Genomic DNA, 14055 nt, shown 5'->3' on the forward strand with positions numbered 1-14055 from the left:
GGGAGAATCGATTTCCATATGAAGTTGACCCGTTCTCCCCACATCTGCATGGTTTTTCTCTGGGGACTCCATTTTCCTTCCTTGTCCCAAAGATGTGCATGAGGGCAATTGGTGTGTCTACCTCATTGTAGTTTGAGTGTGGGTGGTGTAAGTACCCTGTGATGGAAGAACTAGAAGGCCATCCTGTCCAGTGTCAGTGGGTCCTGCCAGGGCCAACCTGCCGGAGAGACTCCACTCTGGCCACCGTGACCCTGAGTCAGCATGTGGGAAAGTCATGTTCTTAATTATTCTTATTAATCTTTCTTAAATATCTGTATAGCTCACATTTATTTCAGTGTTTGATATGAGAAGTATTTTGGGTCTTCATTTAGAAATTTGGTGATTTTTTTGTGACCAGAAATATTCCATAGGAACTTGGTCTAGTTTATGCCAATGCCCCTGATCAAATTGGTTTCCTTATACATCGTTTTGCTTAAAGTCACAGTTTCCAGGAACCTATCGTCAATGTTAAGTAGGGACTTACTAGTGTGTGTGTCACATTCTGGAAATTTAACATTTAAATAACATACACCAGGGTTGTGCTTCTCATTTCTTTATCCTGGCTCCAGTGTTTCCTCCTTGGGTTGTCCATGTTTGTCATGGCATCATAATTCTAAAGAGTGAAGACTAGACCTTAGTAAGATTTAATTCCTATTGAGGTTCAAGTCACATGTTTTGGTGGGAATGCTGGACTGAGTCATGTCCTTCCAGGGGTGGCATCGAAGTAGTGTGCCACATAGGGCTCCTAACAGCGCTGAGCACCAGGGCAGGGTTCCTAGGTAATTTTTAATATGACATTTATAAAATTTGAGTATAATCTATAGATTTTTTTTCTGTCTCTCTATAGCTTTATTATTCTTTTTGTTTTTAAAAAATTCTTTATTGTTGAAAGTATTACTTGTGTCCCTTTTCCTTCCCCCTCATTGGCCACTTCTAACCCACCCCTGCCCCCATCCCAGGCCTTCCCCACCCTATTGTCTGTATCCATGAGTTACACATATATGCATACAGGTTCTTTGGTTGATCTCTTCCCCTCCACCTACCCTCTCGCAACATCCCTCTGAGATTCCTCATTCTGTTCCATGATTCTACTTATCTGGATCTATTTTGTTTGTCAGTTTATTTTGTTCATTAGATTCCACATATGAGTGAGATCATGTGATACTTACCTTTCTCTGACTGGCTTATTTCACTTAGCATAATACTCTCCAGGCCCTCCATGCTGTCTCAAAGGGTAAGAGATCCTTCTTTTTTTTTAATTTAATTTAATTTTTTAAAATATATATTTTATTGTTGATAGTATTACAAATATCTTCCATTCCCTCCGCCTTCTCCCCCCTCCTCCCAGGCCCTACCCACCCTTCCAGGTCTTCACCACCCTATGGCCCATGTCCATGGGCTATGCATAAAAGTATATAAGTTCTTTGGTTTTCCTTTTCTTGCCCACCCTCCACCCCCTGCAGAGATTGTTCTTTTTTACTGCTGCATAGTATTCCATGGTATAAATGTACCACAGCTTTTTTATCCACTCATGTACTAATGGGCACTTGGGCTGTTTCCAGATCTTAGCTATTGTAAATTGTGTTGCTATGAACATAGGGGTGCATACATTCTTTCTGATTGGTGTTTTGGGTTCCTTAGGATATATTCCTAGAAGTGGGATCCCGGGGTCAAAAGGCAGTTGCATATTTAATTTTTTGAGGAAACTCCATACTGTTTTCCATAATGGCTGCACCAGTCTGCATTCCCACCAGCAGTGCACTAGGGTTCCCTTTTCACCGCATCCTCGCCAGCACTTGTTGTTTGTTGATTTGTTGATTATAGACATTCTGACAGGTGTGAGATGATACCTCATTGTCATTTTAATTTGCATCTCTCTGATGATCAGTGACTTTGAGCATTTTTTATATGTCTCTTGGCCTTCTGTATGTCCTCTTTCGAAAAGTGTCTATTTAGGTCAGTGATGGCAAACCTATGACACGTGTGTCAGAGGTGACACGTGTGTCAGAGGTGACATGCGAACTCATTTTTTTGGTTGATTTTTCTTTGTTAAATGGCATTTAAAAATATAAAATAAATATCAAAAATATAAGTCTTTGTTTTACTATGGTTGCAAATATAAAAAAAATTCTAGATGTGACACGGCACCAGAGTTAAGTTATGGGACTATATCAACATAAGAAGCTTCTGCACAGCAAAAGAACCCATCAACAAAATAAAAAGGGAGCCCAGTATATGGGAGAACATAGCTCAGATCTGGAAACAGCCCAAGTGCCCATTAGTAGATGAGTGGATAAAAAAGCTGTGGTACATTTATACCATGGAATACTATGCAGCAGTAAAAAAGAACATTTTTTCAAAATGCTGGCATGCCGAGCTCAAAAGGTTCGCCATTACTGATTTAGGTCCTTTGCCACATTTTTTGATTGGGTTGTTGTATGAGTTCCTTATATATTTTGGATATTAACCTTTTATCAGATGTATCATTGCCAAATATGTTCTCCCATATACTGGGCTCCCTTTTTATTTTGTTGATGGGTTCTTTTGCTGTGCAGAAGCTTCTTATGTTGATATAGTCCCATTTGTTTATTTTCTCCTTAGTTACCTTTGCCCTAAGAGATGTATCTGTAACCATATTCTTACAAGGAATGTCTGAGATTTTGCTGCCTTTGGTTTCTTCTAGGATTTTTATGGTTTCACAACTCACATTTAAGTGTTTTATCCATTTTGAGTTTATTATTGTGTATGGTGTAAGTTGCTGGTCTAGTTTCATTTTTTGCATGTATCTGTCCAATTTTCCGAACACATTTATTGAAGAGACTGTCTTGACTTCATGGTATGTTCTTGCCTCCTTTGTCAAATATTAATTGAGCATAATGGCTTGGGTCGATTTCTGGAGTCGCTGTTCTGTTCCATTGATCTATGTGCCTGTTCTTGTGCCAGTACTAGGCTGTTATGATTATGCTGACTTTGTAGTATAACTTCATATCTGGTATTGTGATTCTTTCCATTTCGTTCGTGTTTCTCAAGATTGCTGTGGCTATTCGGGGCCTATTTTGGTTCTATATAAATTTTTGGAGTATTTGTTGTAGATCTGTGAAATATGCTGTTGGTATTATAATAGGAATTGCATTGAATCTGTAGATTGCCTTTGGAAGTATGGACATTTTAATGATGTTACTTCTACCAACCCATGAACACGGTATATTCTTCAACTTTTTATATCTTCCTCTATCTATTTTTCCAACGTCCTGTAGTTTTCCGAGTACAAGTCTTTCACCTCCTTGGTTAAGTTCATCCCTAAGAATCTCAATTTTTTTTGCTGCAGTGGTAAATGGGATTGTTTGTTTAGTTTCTCTTTCTAAGAATTCATTTTTGGTGTATTAAAAAAACATCAATTTTTGGGTGTTGATTTTGTATCCTGGTACATTGCCAAATTCATTTATTAAATCTAGAGAGGGGTTTTTGTGGAGCCTTTAGGGTTTTCTATGTATAATATCACATCATCTGCAAATAATTCTTCCTTTCCAACTTGGTTGCCTTTTATTTCTTCTTCTTGTCTGATCACTGTGGCTAAGACTTTTAGTACTATGTTGAATAAGAGTGGTGAAAGTGGACATCCCTGTCTTGTTCCTGTTTTTAGGGAATGGTTCTAGGTTTTGCCATTGAGTATGATGTTTATTGTAGGCTTGTCATATTTGTCCTTTATTATGTTGAGATATGCTTCCTCTATTCCCACTTTGCTGAGAGTTTTTATCAAAAGTGGGTGTTGTATTTTTTTGGATGCTTTTTCTGCGTCTATTGATATGATCATGTGATTTTTGTCTTTCAGTTTGTTTATATGATGTATCAGGTTTATTATTTGTGGAAATTGTACCAGCCTTGCATCCCTGGAATAAATCCCATTTGGTTTTGGTGTATGATCTTTTTAATATATTGCTGGATCAGACTTGCTAATATTTTATTGAGGATATTAGCATCTACGTTCATCAGGGATATTAGCCTGTAATTCTCTTTCTTTGTAGTGTCATTATCTGGTTTTGGAATTAGGATCATGCTCGCCTCATAAAAAGAACTTGGAAGTGTTCCTTCCTCTTGGATTTTTTGGAATAGTTTGGGAGGATAGGTGTTAGTTCTTCTTTGACTGTTTGGTAAAACTTCCCCGTGAAGCCATCTGGACCAGGGATTTTCTTTGCTAGGAATTTTTTTATTACTGCTTCTATTTCATCAGTTGTTATTAGCCTATTCAGGTTTTCTAATTCTTCCTGATTCAGTTTCAGGAGATTATATTTTTCTAGGAATTTGTCTATTTCATCCACATTGTCCAGCTTGTACACATGTAATTGTCCATAGTATTTTCTTACAATCCTTTGTATTTCTGTGGTGTCAGTTGTTCACTGTTTTCCTTTCTGATTTTATTTATTTGGGTCCTCTCTCTTTGTTTCTTGATGATCTGGCTGTTTATCAATATTGTTTATCCTTTCAAAGAACCTGCTCTTGCTTCCATTGATTTTTTGTATTGTTTTTTAGTCTCTATGTCATTTATTTCTGCTCTAATCTTTATTATTTCCTTCCTTCTACTTACTCTGGGCTTTACTTGTTGTTCCCTTTCTAATTTTTTAAGTTGTAGGGTTAAATAGTTTATTATTAATTTTTCTTGTTTTTTGAGGTAGGCCTGTAGTTCTATGAACTTCCCTCTCAGGACTGCTTTTGCTGAATCCTAGAGATGTTGTGTTGTTGTATGTTCATTTTCATTGTTTCCAGGAAGTTTTTTATTTTTTTCCTGATCTCATTGGTATCTGTTTCATCCTATATAATAAAAGCCTAATATGCTAAGTGTCCGGTCAACCAGTGGGCTGTTCAACCAATCAAAGCATAATATGCTAATGATATTCTACGGCTGCTCAACCACTCGCTGTCATGTGCACTGACCACCAGGGTGAGACGCTCGACTGGTAGGTTAGCTTGCTTCCAGGGCCTGGCCCATCAGGACTGAATGAGACAGGCCGGACATGCCCTGGTGCCCTCCCACTGCCCCTCGCCGGCTGGCAAACCTCTCGCGTCCCTCCCCAGCCCCAGTCATGCACCAGTGGAGTCCCTCAGCCTGGTCTGCACTCTCTCGTAATCCAGGACCCCTTGGGGGATGTCAGAGAGCAGGTTTCAGCCTGATGGCGCAGGCCAGGCCAAGGGACCCCATTGGTGCACGAATTCGTGCACCGGGCCTCTAGCCTATATAATAAAAGCCTAATAAGCGAGTGTTACGGCGGAACAACCAGTCGCTATGATGCGCACTGACCACCAGGGGGTAGACGCTCAATGCAGGAGCTGACCCCTGGTGGTCAGTGCACTCCCACAGCGGGGGTGCCACTCAGCCAGAAGCCGGGCTTGTGGCTGGCAAGCGCAGCTGCCACAAGGTCAGGAGCCTCTCCCGACGCCGTGGCAGCAGGAACAGCAGGCCAGGATGAGTGCGAGCGGCGCCCGGCCCCGATTCGGGCTCCTCCCTGGCCGCCTGCCAGTTTAGGCAGTTGGACATCTCCCAAGGGGTCCCGGACTGCAAGAGGGCGCAGGATGGGCTGAGGGACTGCCCCCCAACCCCCCAGTGCACGGATTTTGTGCACTGGGCCTCTAGTTGTTTAATATCATGCTATTAAGCCTCCATGTGTTTTAATGTTTTGGGGTGTAATTGATTTCTCATTTCATTCCACTGTGTTCTGAAAAAAATGTTTGGTATGATTTCAGTCTTCTTGAACTTATAGAGACTCGTTTTGTGTCCTAAAATGTGTTCTATATTTGTGAATGACCCATGTGCACTTGAGAAGAATGTATATTCAGCATCTTTGGGGTGAAATGTTCTATAAATGACAGTTAAATCCATGTTATCCACTGTGTCCTTTAGTGTCACTGTTTCCTTGTTAATTTTTTGTCTGAAAGATTTATCCAGTGAAATCAGTGGTGTGTTAAAATCCCCTACTATGGCTATATTGCTGTCAATCTCTCCTTTAAAGTCCTCTAGAAGTTTTTTTTTCATATATTTAAGTGCTCCTATATTGGGTGTATATATGTTTACCAGAGTTATATCCTCTTGCTGGATCAATCCCTTTAGTATTATGTAGTGACTTTTGTTTCTCTTGTGATGGCCTTATTTTGAAGTCTATTTTGTCAGATATTATGGGTATTGCTACCCCAGCTTTTTTTTTTTCATTTCTATTTGTATGGAAAATTTTTTTCCATCCCTTCACTCTCATCCTGTGTGAGACTTGTTCTGAGGTGGGTCTCTTATATAGAGATCATATAGTTGGGTCATGTTTTTTAATCTATTCAGCTACCCTATGTCTTTTGATTGCAGCATTTATTCCATTTACAGTTTAGATTATTATTGTTAGGTACTTATTTATTGCTATTTTAATTCTTTATGCCTACATTTCTCTCTCTATTTCTTGTCATTACAGCAGTCTCTCTAGCATTGCTTGTAGTGCTGTTTTGGTGGTGATAAATTCAGCCTTTTTTTGTCTGGGAAGCTCTTTGTTTCACCATCTATTTTGAATGATACCCTTGCTGGATATAATAATTTTGGTTTCAGATCGTTGCTCTTCCCCCTTGATATTTAATTGTTTATCTCCACTCACTGAAAAGATTTTCCTTTCCCCTGTTGAATTCCTTGGCACCCTTGTCAAAAATCAGTTGTCCACATATGTCTGAACATTTGGGCTCAACCTCAGTTGAGCTTTGTTTTGATCCTTTATGTCATTATTACTGTAACGTTAGTGATATAGTAAGTTTTGCAATTGGGTACTGTGCGTCCTGCAGTTTTCAAAATTCTTTTGGCTGCTTCTAAGTGCTTTGCACATCTATATAAATTTTAGAATCTTCCTGAAGTTTTTGCTTGGGATTGCACTGAACCTATAGGGTGTTGTGGGCCAAATTGACATCTTGTTAAATCCTTCATTTCTTTTTGTTCAAGTGGGACACATATTTTGTACACATTTTCCTTAAGAATTCCATGGTTTTTGCCCTGGCCTGTTTTTGCTTAGTAGATAGACCGTTGGCCTATGGACTAAAGGGTCCCCAGTTCAGTTCTGGTCAAGAGCACATGCCCAGGTTGCGGGTTCAATCCCCAGTAGAGGGCGTTTAAATAAAAATATATTTAAACAGCAACAAAAAAGAACTCCATGGTTTTTTTTATGCTACCGTAAATGGTCTGTTTTTATGGCGGTTTTTTATTATAATATATTTTATTGATTTCAGATAAGAAGGGAGAGATAGAAACATCAATGATGAGAGAGAATCATTGATGAGCTGCCTCCTGCATGCCCCATACTGAGGATCAAGCCCACAACCCCAGCATGTGCCCTGACCGGGAATCGAACCATGACCTCCTGGTTCATAAGTTGACACTCAACCACTGAGTAATGCCAGCCAGGCTCACTATACCAATTTGTTAAACATTTTGTTGAAGTTTGTTCTATACCACTAATGTTACCACTGTTAGTTATACCACTGTTAAGTAATTATAACACATTTAGAATTTTTAATATAAAAGTTCATTTCCACCAAGGAGCCAGAACCATAGACCTTTGACAGCCCCAGTACTGGCTGGTTGCCTCCCCTTGAGTAACCATGTGGCGGTGTGTCACTTCAGTGAAGACGTGTTTCCCCATGGTCTAGTAACTCTCCTACTTAGAAACACTTACACATGGGTTGGGAGACAGAAAAGAGAGTTCGCTGAACTGTTGCTTGTAATAGCAAAGTATAGCCGGTCCCAACTTAGAATGGCTCAACTTTACTATGGTAGGAGAGTGATAGACATATAATAAAAGTGGTGTTTCAGATTTTGAAATTAGGTGTTTTCATGGGCTGGCCGAATGCAGAAGGATGCCCTCTCATGGTGCTGGGAAGGGCAGTGAGCGCAGGCCCTGTCAGCCAAGTGATCACAGTGTGATATTACACACATTTTCGACTTAGGATATTTTCAATTTACAATGAGATTATCAGGATGCAACCGCATCTTGGCTGAGGAGCATCTGTCCTGGGAAAAACCTAAACATTGATAAAAGAATGGGTGAAATCACTGCACTCTGAAACTCTACACATTAGTTTAAGTCAATGAACTAGACCAGTGGTCGGCAAACTCATTAGTCAACAGAGCCAAATATCAACAGCACAACGATTGAAATTTCTTTTGAGAGCCAAATTTTTTAAACTTAAACTATATAGGTAGGTACATTGTTAATAACTTAATTAGGGTGCTCCTAAGCTGGCCTTTGCTAAAAACATCCTCAATCTGATTGAGGTACGTTCTCTGAGGTCGACCCCTTCCAACTCTCCCATCCACACTCGTCTTGTATACTTGTTTCATCTATCTCCTTTCGTTCATCCTCTCTATATGTCCAAACCATCTCAACATACCTTTCTCAATCCTCGACAGTACATCTTCTTTCACTCCACAACGTTCCCTAAAATTAACTTAATAAACTTTACTTAAAGTTTTAAGTCAACTTCGCACTGTACGTGCGCACCCGCATGTGATATTTTGTGGAAGAGCCACACTCAAGGGGCCAAAGAGCCGCATGTGGCTCTCGAGCTACGGTTTGCCAACCACTGAACTAGACCAACATGTATGCACATGAATAAGTCTTAAACAGAATGGGAATGTGAGTCAGGTTCAACATTTAAAACCATACAAAACAGTGCTGTGACATCATTTCAAGTTATATTGAGATGCAGTTAGAGTTTAAAAGGCATGCACTAATATTTACACCAAACCCACATGGTAACCTCCCTCTGGGGAGGTCTGCAGGTGGCACTGGGGGCAGGAAAAGCTCAGAGTTCAACCCAGTGCAGTCTGACCTACACACCACACCTTTCAAGGAAAACCTGAAGCAAAGACTGCAGCCTGTCTACATTGTTTGTATCTTAGAGGTGGGTGCATGGGTATTTTGTTTCAAAATTTAATGAAACTTAAATGTTCCATGCTTAGGATAAATCTTCAGACACCAGAAAAAGGCATAAAGAAAAAACCTTGATTCTACCAAACATTATCTTCTACATTCTTTTGCACACACTTTTGCATTCATCCTCATGATTTCTTTAGGAAAATGTCCTGGAAATGGAATTAATGAGTCACAGGGTGTTCTTCTGTTACTTTCTCCCCAATTGTCCAGAAATTTCTCCAGGGACCCATGGGAATATTACACTTAATCTCATCTTTTTCCTGATGGGCTTGGGCAAAACAAAACAAGTGTTTGTAAGCCCATGACTATTGTCATCCTATATAATAAAAGCGTAATCTAAGTGTCCGACCATTCATCCGACTGTTCTACCAGTTGCTATGACGCGCGCTGACGACCAGGGGGCAGACACTTAAACCGGTAGGTTAGCTTGCTGCTGGGGTCCAGCTGATCGGGACTGGATGAGACGGGCCAGACATACCCTGGAGCCCTCCTGCAGCCCCTCCCCGGCCGGCGGCCCCAATCGCCCCCGATTGCCAGCCAGGCCAAGGGACCCCACTTGTGCACAAATTCGTGCACCAGGCCTCTAGTGTAAACATAAGACTGTTGAATTTCACTTGTATACCTGATGATTAACATTTAAAGACACGTTTAACAAGATTTCTAGGGCCCATTAGAAAGCTTTGACCCAGCAATTTCCAATCTTGACTTCTTGTCATGGTCACCTTTGGAAGTCTTCATAATTCTTTACCTTGATAAAGTAATACTATTCCATAGTTCAAAAGATACCAAATGTTATTATTGAACCCATGTTAAATTTTTCTGATGTTATAGAGCAGTTTCTAGACCATGGCTTTATTGACATTTTGGTTGACAGTTCTTTGTCACGTGGAGCTGACACTGTGGGGTGTTGAGCAGCGTCCCTGGCCTCCATCCCTGTGATGTCTGTAGTACCCATCTCTGTAGTGACAGTATCTCCAGGCATTGCCACATATCCTCTGGGTGCAGAGTCACAGTGCCATAGAAATTGTGCTGATGTGGAAGAATAACCTTTTTCTTAGAAGATTCATGCAGGCACTTATCGGGGTAACGTATCGTGATGCCTTAAGTGCCCAGTGACCCAGGGGATGAGGGAACATGCCCACCCATCATATATGAGAGACAGGGGAAATGTGACAGATAGGCAAGATGTTAACTTAGTAAATCTAGTTGAAGGGCTCTGGGCCCTTTATGCTCATTGTTCTACTCTCTGCTGTCTCTGGGTTAATGTGAAAACAACTGTGTACGTAGGGGAGGAAGAGTCCAAAGGATATTTGTTGAAAACTGTCCTTTCCCAGCCTGTTCCCCTGACACACACCTGATCCTAGCCACAGAGCAACCATCCGGGTAACTGGTGATCATCTAGAGCAGCGGTTCTCAACCTGTGGGTCGCGACCCCTTTAGGGGTCGAACGACCCTTTCACAGGGGTCGCCTAAGACCATCGGAAAACACATATATAATTACATATTGTTTTTGTGATTAATCACCATGCTTTAATTATGTTCAATTTGTAACAATGAAATTGGGGGTCACCACAACATGAGGAACTATATTAAAGGGTCTCGGTAGCCGAAACCGGTTTGGCTCAGTGGATAGAGCGTCGGCCTGCGGACTGAAAGGTCCCAGGTTCAATTCCGGTCAAGGGCATGTACCTGGGTTGCGGGCACATCCCCAGTGGGAGGTGTGCAGGAGGCAGCTGATCGATGTTTCTCTCTCATAGATGTTTCTAACTCTCTATCTCTCTCCCTTCCTCTCTGTAAAAAATCAATAAAATATATTTTTTAAAAAAAAGGGTCTCAGTATTAGGAAGGTTGAGAACCGCTCATCTAGAGCCACAATTTTTAGCCTTTCTCATCTCATGGAACACATTTTTTGTCGATCTGACAAAAAAATAGGTATAATTTTGCTTCATTCACACCAGCCAATATCTAGTGAATGTACATGCAGGCAGTTCCTGCAACCATATATACACGTATAGTGTGACATACTTGGAGATATGCTGTGTGTTTGCTCTTCTGGGATTAGACAGTATGAACAGAAATGTCAGCTAGACCAGGAGTTCTCCATGTTCTCCCATGTTCTTTCAAATAATCAAGGTTCCGGATTATTTCAAACAAAGTGAATAATTTTTTAGTGACATTTATTGTTACCAGTTTATTGTCATATTAATATTTATAGGAAGTTTGAGACCCAAATAACTTCATGCTTCAATGGGCAAATATCTATTTCCATTTTGTAAAGGACTTCTTTATTTTTATGGCCTTCTCATATAATATGAATATGTCACCATTTTTAAAATTAAAATTAATTTGCCCTAGCTGGTTTGGCTCAATGGTTAGAGCATTGGCCTGTGGACAGAAGGGTCCCAGATTCGGTTCTGGTCAAGGGCAAATCCCAGGTTGTGGGCTCGATCCCCAGTAGGTGGCATGCAGGAGGTAGCTGATCGATGATTCTCTCTCATCATTGATGTTTCTACCTCTCTCTCCCTCTTCCTTCCTCTCTGAAATAAATAAAAATATATTTTAAGCTCTCCGCTATGGGTTGCCACAGTCTCTGCTGCTTTTGGGCTCAGTAGCCTGAAGAAAAAAAGAAAAAATTAAAAAAACAAAACCAAAAAACCTCGAAAACGCTTTAAAATCTGGAAAAGGAAAAAAAAGAGAGAAAGAAAAAGTGAATCCTCTTCGAACCTACAGGGAAGTCACTTTTGCACGCTTCTAGCCTGCCTGCCGCCTCCACTGCACCTGGGCGTCGGTGGTGAGCCACGTGTGTCCACGCCCCAGCCTTGTGGTAGCCCCACACTGTCCTCCCTGAGCACCACGTGTCTGCGCTGCCCATGGCAGCCTGCGTGCAGGCAGCTGCGCGCTTGGCCCCCCAGGCTTGCAAACTGACAAATATTTTGCATCCCTCTTCTGCAGCTGTAATCTTATAGTGTCAGCAGCCCAGGGTCTATATTTAAAGAGAAACACGTATCCCAGAGGCTGCGTGGGCACCGTTTGGCTGGCCCTTTAAGAATTTTTGTAATTTGGAGGAAAGTCCCCATTTTAATACATTTATTTTGGAAATTTGGAGCTGAAAATTACAAGCTCCCAGGGAGAGCCATATTTTTGAGAGCCTTTTGTCTGCGGTCCTGTAGTCTCGAGTGAGCCGCCCCAAACTTCTGGGTCCCTTCTGCTCTGCCACCTGTGAGCCAGTTGCGCGCTGCTTGGGGAAGAACCCCTTTTATTCTTTGTGGGCCCTGTAAGAAGTCCTGGCAGGGCTTGGGGTCCTGGGGGCTGGGAAGATGAATGCTGCCACCAGCAGCTACCCCATGGCCTCCCTGTACGTGGGTAACTTGCACAGGGATGTCACTGAGGCCATGCTGTATGAAAAGTTCAGCCCACGTGATCTCACTCATTTATGGATAATAAAGAACATTACAAACTGTTGAACAAAAATAGACAGGCAAAGAAGCATCGAACAGACTGTCGAGCTACAGCGGGAAGGTAGGGGAGGGCTGGGGGGTGGGGGTAAGAGATCAACCAAAGGACTTGTATGCATGCATATAAGCACAACCAACAGACGCAAGACACTTAGGGGCGAGGGGACAAGGACAAGTGCCAGGGGGTAGGGGAGGCCGGGGGGAGGTCAATGGGGGGGCGGGGAGTTCAGCCCTGTGGGGCCTGTGCTTCCACCCGGGTCTGCCGCAGTGGGATCACCTGCTGCTCGCTGAGTTATGCCTTCGCCAACTTCCAGCAGCTGGCTGGCGCTGAGCGGGCCTTGGATACTGTGAGCTTTGATATGATTAAGGGAAAGCCAATCCGAATCATGTGACCTCAAAGGGATCCCTCTTTGAGAAAAGCTGGTGTGGGAAACGTCTTCATCAAGAACCTGGAAAAATCTATAGATAACAAGGCACTTTATGATACTTTTTCTGCTTTGGGGAACATTCTGACCTGCAAGGTGGTGTGTGACAAGAACGGCTCTAAGGGTTATGCTTTCGTTCACTTCGAGACCCAAGAGGCTGCAGACAAGGCCATCGAGAAGAGGAACGGCATGTTCCTCAATGACCACAAAGTGTTTGTGGGCAGATTCAAGTCTCAAAAAGAATGGGAAGCCGAACTTGGGGGCCAAAGCCAAGGAGTTGACTAATATGTATATCAAAAACTTTGGGGAAGAGGTGGATGATTCTGAAAGAGCTGTTCAGCCAGTTTGGTAAGACCTTAAGTGTCAAGGTGATGGGAAATCCAAAGACTTTGGGTTTGTGAGTTAAAAAACATGAGGATAGCTCTAGCTGGTTTGGCTCAGTGATAGAGTGTGAGCCTACGGACTAAAGGGTCCAGGTTTGATTCCGGTCAAGGGCACATGCTCAGGTTGCAGGCTCAATCCCCAGTAGGCGCAGGAGGCAGCTGATCAATGATTCTTTTTCATCATTAATGTTTCTCTCCCCTTCCTCTCTGAAGTCAATAAAAATATATTTAAAAAATATACACACACGAGGATGCCAATATGGCTGTGAAGAGATGAATGGAAAAGAAATCAGTGGGAAAGTCATTTTTGTAGGCTGTGCACAGAAAAAGTGGAATGGCAGGCCAAGTTAAAACAGAAATTTGAACAGCTGAAGCAAGAGAGAATTAGTCGATATCAGGGGTGAATCTCTACATTAAGAACTTGGATAACACCATTGCCGATGAGAAGTTATGGAAAGTTTTCTCCTTTCGGATCCATCACCAGCTCTAAGGTAATGCTGGAGGATGGGAGAAGCAAAGGGTTTGGCTTTGTTTGCTTCTCATCTCCTGAAGAGGCCACCAAAGCAGTCACTGTGATGAATAGATGCATCATGGGTTCCAAGCCACTGTATATGCGGAGGGTGGCCGGAATGAGAGCACTCCCTGCCAATGCCATCTTAAATCAGTTCCAACCTGCAGCTGGTGGCTACTTTGTGCCAGCAGTTCCACAGGCTCGGAGAAGGCCTCCATATTACATACCTAACCAGTTAGCACAGATGTGACCTAATCCATGCTGGCAGCAAGGCTTCCAAGGAATGCCAAG

The 14055-nt window shown here is 42.1% G+C and overlaps 1 protein-coding gene and 1 pseudogene across 4 annotated transcripts in view; both read left to right on the forward strand.

The window, feature by feature from the left end:
* Positions 1–14055, forward strand: part of ZNF496 (zinc finger protein 496) — a 63327-nt gene that overhangs the window by 32521 nt on the left and 16751 nt on the right. The window lies entirely within an intron of this gene.
* Positions 11277–13453, forward strand: LOC139011259 (polyadenylate-binding protein 4-like; annotated as a pseudogene).

This window comes from Myotis yumanensis, unplaced genomic scaffold (assembly GCF_028538775.1).
Source record: "Myotis yumanensis isolate MYYU_CA2020_CCGP unplaced genomic scaffold, mMyoYum1.0.hap1 SCAF_5, whole genome shotgun sequence".
Classification (NCBI taxonomy): Eukaryota; Metazoa; Chordata; class Mammalia; order Chiroptera; family Vespertilionidae; genus Myotis; species Myotis yumanensis.